This window comes from Bison bison, unplaced genomic scaffold (assembly GCF_000754665.1).
Source record: "Bison bison bison isolate TAMUID 2011002044 unplaced genomic scaffold, Bison_UMD1.0 scf7180017864318, whole genome shotgun sequence".
Classification (NCBI taxonomy): Eukaryota; Metazoa; Chordata; class Mammalia; order Artiodactyla; family Bovidae; genus Bison; species Bison bison.
Genome location: NW_011494890.1, coordinates 1,442,879 through 1,448,874, shown reverse-complemented (window position 1 = coordinate 1,448,874; position 5,996 = coordinate 1,442,879). Strand labels below are relative to the sequence as shown.

The 5,996-nt window shown below is 41.1% G+C and overlaps 1 pseudogene; it reads right to left on the bottom strand.

The window, feature by feature from the left end:
- Positions 1-526: 526 nt before the first annotated feature.
- Positions 527-2,450, bottom strand: LOC104997984 (annotated as a pseudogene).
- Positions 2,451-5,996: the final 3,546 nt, after the last annotated feature.

Below are 5,996 nucleotides of genomic sequence, written 5' to 3'. Positions count from 1 at the left end.
ACATAAACTTTGGGGGGGTCACAGTTCACCCCATGTTATGAGGAAATATTTTGCCTTGGGTATTGTAAAAATGACAGTAGATTTAAGTTTTCTGTATAGCTTCACAGCTTCTTCATTTTGTTTGCATTATTTTTCATTTAAGACAGGAAAGACTTTATCCAAACCATCAGAGAAAAAATGGATAGCTTGAGTCTGTAACAAAGTATCATTTTTTATTTTATTTTATTTTTTTGTTTTTCTGTTTTATTTTATTTTATTTTTAAATTTTATTTTATTTTTAAACTCTACATAATTGTATTAGTTTCAGGATGGGGAACACATGTATACCTGTGGTGGATTCATTTTGATATTTGGCAAAACTAATACAGTTATGTAAAGTTTAAAAAGTATCATTTTTTAAAGCATAGATCAATAATTGTATATGAGGATATACACTGCTTACATGCAAATTAACTGATTGGACCACAGCTTTCCATGTTTAAAATAGAATAAACTCCCCTATAAAAGCAATACCTGTGTGACATTTTTAACTTGAGTATTTCTCTCCTTTTTCTTCTCCCTCTCCTTCAACAGAATCCACATCAGTCTCCACATAACCCCTCTCAAGGGCAGCTGTGTCCACACAGGCCTCAGAAACTCTCCCTCCTGCATGCCCTCGCCCATGTACCAGTGAACAGAGGCACGCTTGGCAGGCATCAGGTCAAACCTGTGGTCCAGGCGAGCTCAGGCCTCAGCGATGGCTGTGGTGTTGCTCGGCATGCACACAGCTCACTGTCCTTTGGCCAGGTGTCTGCCAGGTGTCACAGTGGGAGGCTGGTAGCTAATGTCAACTCTGAAGCCAGTGGGGCACCATTCCACAAACTGGATGGTCTTGATGGTGACAGTGGCAGTACTGACATCTTTCATGGTACAACAGGCAGCAGGCCATGCATTTACCATGGTGAGGATCACATTTCACCATCTAGTTAGCTGGCTCAAAGCAAGCACTGGTGACCTCTGCTACAGAAAGCCTTTCATGGTGGGCTTTCTCAGCAGAAATGACAGGGGCATATGTGGCCAGGGGAAGTGGATGCAGGGATACGTCACCAGCTTGGTCTGGAATTCTGTCAGATCAACATTCAGGGTTCTAGGACTTCCCTGGTGGTCCAGTGGTTAAGACTCAGTCCTTCCACGGCAAGGGGCATGGGTTTGTTCCCTAATCAGGGAATTAAGATCTTGCAGTGCAACGTGGCCAAAATAAATAAAAACAAAAAAACCCGAAACATTCAGGGTTCCATCAAACCTTAGGGAAGCAGTTACAGAGGACAAAACTTGACCTATCAATCTGTTCAGGTTAGTATATGTTGGTTACTCAATATCAAGCTTTCTAAGACAGATGTCATAAGTGCCCTCATTGTCTACCATGAAAACACAATCATCAGAGTGCTCTAGGGGGTGTGGATGGTGATGATGGAGTTGTAGGGCTCAACTACAGCTATGGAAACCTGGGGTCACTGAGTAAATGGAGAACTGCAGCTTGGACTTCTTGCCATAATCAACAGATATTCCATCAGCAAGGAGGTGAACCTAGAACCAGTTCTCCCACCAAAGTGGTGGAGAACCAAGAAGCCTTGAAGACCTGTGACTGGTCAGTCAGTTTCTGAATTTGGTCCATGATGAGGTTAGTGATCCCCTTGCCAGTCAGTTCAGTTCAGTTGCCCAGTCGTGTCCGACTCTTTGCGACTCCATGGACTGCAGCACATTAGGCTTCCCTGTCCATCACCAACTCCTGGAGCTTGCTAAAACTCATATCCATCGAGTTGGTGGTGCCATTCAAACATCTTGTCCTCTGTCATCCCCTTTTCCTCCTACCTTCAATCATTCCCAGCATCAGGGTCTTTTCCAATGAGTCAGTTCTTCGCATGAGGTGGCCGAAGTATTAGAGTTTCAGCTTCAGCAGCAGTCCTTGCAATGAATATTCAGGACTGATTTCCTTTAGGATCGACTGGTTTGATCTGCTTGCAGTCCAAGGGACTCTCAAGAATCTTCTCCAACAGCACAGTTCAAAAGCATCAATTCTTAGGCGCTCAGCTTTCTTTATGGTTGAACTGTCACCTTGCCAGTGGTGTACTGAAAAAATGTTGGGCATAGTTACAGGCAACATCTTCCTTGTCTGTGATGAGCTGCTCAAGGTGGAAGAGCTGGCGGTACATGCCTGTGCGAACTTCATCCACGACTGTGAGTTCCAGGTCTGCAAAACTGCCCTAGGCACATGCCTCCCAGCACTTGTCTCTGTGAAGAAGATGATGAAGGAGTCATCTCCTTCCCCAGTGGTCTTGTCACTTGGCATCTGGCCATCAGACTGGGTGCCATGTTCAAGGCAGTAGCGCTCCCAGCCAGCAAAGCTCCTAGCCAGCAATGCTGATCTGGACACCATCCTGGCCAGCATGGATGCAGATGCACTGATACATGGTTGCTATTTTATGGCTGCCCAGCTGGATGGCAGAGAGGAGAAAAGGAGGTTGTTGTTTCTTACAGAGCAACTCTGAGGCAGTAGATGTAAGAGACCTGGGTTTGTTTGTATTCTTGAAGGGACTCAGAATCACTCTTTCCCTCCTCCACTGGAAAAAGGGAAGAACATCATCTTTTCTGGAACGTGTCATAGGTAATGCAGTATTACTTAGTCTTTTTACTGACCCACCATGTAGACACATAAGAGGGATATTACATAGCCACAACACATGAATGGTTTGCTAAGAGCTTGAGTTGTGAAATCCCTTACTTAAAAGCTGTATGACTTTGTCCAAACTAAGGATATCGTCTAAGCCACTTTAAAACAGAGATCTCTATAATACCATGACTTGAAAAGAGAGAAGTCTATTTTTCTCTCCTGTATCAGCTCACAGTGAAGTAATACACAGAGTGGGATGGGCAGATCAGTCTGTCCTTAAAAGATGGCTTCTATCTCTGGGTCCATCATGGCTGTTGCAGCTCTTGCCATCACATCTTCATCTCAGCCATCAGAAGCAGAAAAAGGAGAAAGAAAAGCTTACCTGTATTTCTTTTAATGTCTAGGCTTGGCATATAAGTTCACTTATATCCCATTCGTAAGCAAGTCATATATACTCATTTAGTTGCAAAGATGGTGGAAAAATGTAACCTATAATGAAATGGCCATGGGTGCAGCTAAAACATGGGATTTTATTAATAAAGGAATAGAAGAATAATGAATATTGTTTAATGTCTTGGGTCCTGCAAAAGTGGAGCCTAAGTAAGGACTTGGATATAGCTAGTTCCAGTGCATTTACCTGAGAACTGATGCTATTGATCCCAGGAAACAGAGTGGGGAAATGCGAAGAGTAAGACAAGGAAAAGAGAAAGCCCATAAAGGGTGTGCTACCCAGATAGAAACCACTGTGGCAAAATGAGACTCATTTGCTCTGAGGATTATTTGTAGAACCGCATAGAATGTGGCTCAGCAGTCCATGGGGTCACAAAGAGGTGAATATGACTTAGCGACTGAACAACAACAGAATTGTTCAGTGAAGGATGGGGAGGCTGGGGTATTTATCCACTGACTGCCATCCCTCATCATTTATTAACTCTCCTGTACTTCCAGGCTACAGCCCTGCTTAGACAGTAGAATACTGAAGCCAGAGCATTGCAATATTCATGCAAGCATTCACAAGAGTGGTACAAATGTCAAATGGGCCAAAGGGATGTGGCCCAGGGCATCTTAAGTGTCTGCTCCTAAATAGAAGTAAACCTCGAGTGAAAGGTGCTCAGTCATGTCCGACTCTTTGCAACGCCATGGACTGTAGCCCGCCAGGCTCCTCTGTCTATGGGGATTCTCCAGGCAAGAATACTGGAGTGGGTTGTCATACCCTTTTTCAAGGGATCTTCCCAATCCAGGGATAGAACTCAGGTATCCCACATTCCAGGTGGATTCTTTACCATCGGAGCCACCAGGGAAACCTCTTGACCTTTGTCCTAAATATGTCAGTGATGGATAACTGGGAAGGAGAGAGAAACAAAGTTCTCTCAGGTTATTTAAGGAGGAAAAAAACCTGGTTTGATCTCTTAGAGATAAGGAAATGACAGCACAAACCTAGATGGCTGGGGGGAAATTTTGTGCTGGGAAATTGTGGGAGCTAACTAAGGTGCTAGTACGAGTTATTTGGTGCTAGTCCTGGAGGAACTTGAATATCATCCTGGAAAGTTTAAATGGATATATAGACAAGTACATAGATTTTGAATATCTGAAAATAAATACTTCTGTAATGTGTGGATTTGTTGGGAGAGCCTGCAGGTAGAAGACCAGTTTTGAGATGGTTACAGTGATCTAAGCATGAGATGATGAAAGCTGAAACTAAGGTGAAGCTAGTATGGAGAACCAGGAAGAAAGTTTTCAATTAAAAGAAAAAAAGTCGAGAAGGATACAATGGGAAAGGATAACAGGGTCAAAGAAGGTAAAAGTAAAAAAGTGGAATGACACAGGGGAAATAAGGGATGGAGATTGGTGTGGGGGACAATGACTACATTGTTTCCATTAAGCTTACTTTAAAATGTGAAGAATTAAAATGTAAAAATGGAAGTAATATGAAATTTTCTAACTAGGAAATATCCCTGGACAATCATAGGAAAAAGGAAGAGTATGGTGGCAAATCAGATCATCATAAAGTGTTAACTGGTATCAGGAAGTTACCAAAGTTAAATTTTGACATTTTGCACCAGGTAAGCTTTAGAGTTGGTAATTAACTCTTCAGTTTGTTTTCAAGTCTCCTTACTTGATCCAAATCATTCTAGTTCAGAATAAGTATAGGACTTAAATACAGAAAATTGTAAGTAGTATTTTAATCTAAATTAGCCACATCTAATTCCGTCCTGAAAATGCAAAATACACAAAATATTTATGCTAATATTTGGTTTTCAAAGCACCCAAAGTAGGAAAGGTTATCATTATTAAATGATCAAAACACTTCCTATTTCTTACCAAAGAAAATAAAAGCCTTATTACATTTTAACACATTATTGACCAGGGATTTTTGCAGGAGCTAATACCTATGGCATTAATACATCTCTGATCAATAATGTGTTAAAATACTGAAAACAATACATTTTAGGCCAAACTGCATATGACCAATTGCTCCATTTCACCATTTTTAGGACAAAACCTTTAAAAAAATACTTGAAAAGTTACAGATGAGTTGCAAGAAAATTACAAAAATTTCTTGAATATCTTTTATCCAGATTTGCTATTTGCCACATTTACCTTATCACTCAGAGTCCCTTGGACTGCAAGGAGATCAAACCAGTCAATCCTACAGGAAATCAGTCCTGAATGTTCATTGGCAGGAATGATGTTGAAGCTGAAACTCCAATACTTTGGCCACTTTATGTGAAGAGCTGACTCATTGGAAAAGACCCTGGTGCTGGGAAAGATTGAAGGCAGGAGGAGAAGAAGACAACAGAGAATGAGATGGTTGGATGGCATCATCAACTCGATGGACATAAGTTTGAGCAAGCTCCAGGAGTTGGTGATGGACAGGAAAGCCTGCCATGCAGTTTGAGGGGTCACAAAGAGTTGGACATGACTGAGAAACATTTATAATATATGTTACTATTAATTTTTCCCTAAATTATATAAAAGTTAGTTATAGATATCATATCCTTTTATTTATTTCTAAACACTTCAATATTCATTTCTTAATGAGGACATTTCCTCACATAACCACAGTCCAATGATCACAGTTAAGAAGTTTAGTACTATGACCTAATATACTGTCAATATTCAAATTCTGCCAATTATTCAATAATGAGAAACCTGTATGCAGATCAGGAGGCAACAGTTAGAACTGGACATGAAACAACAGACATGTTCCAAATAGGAAAAGGAGGACATCAAGGCTGTATATTGTCACCCTGCTTATTTAACTTATATGCAGAGTACATTATGAGAAATACTGGGCTGGAGGAAGCACAAGCTGGAATCAAGATTGCTGGGAGAAAGATCAATA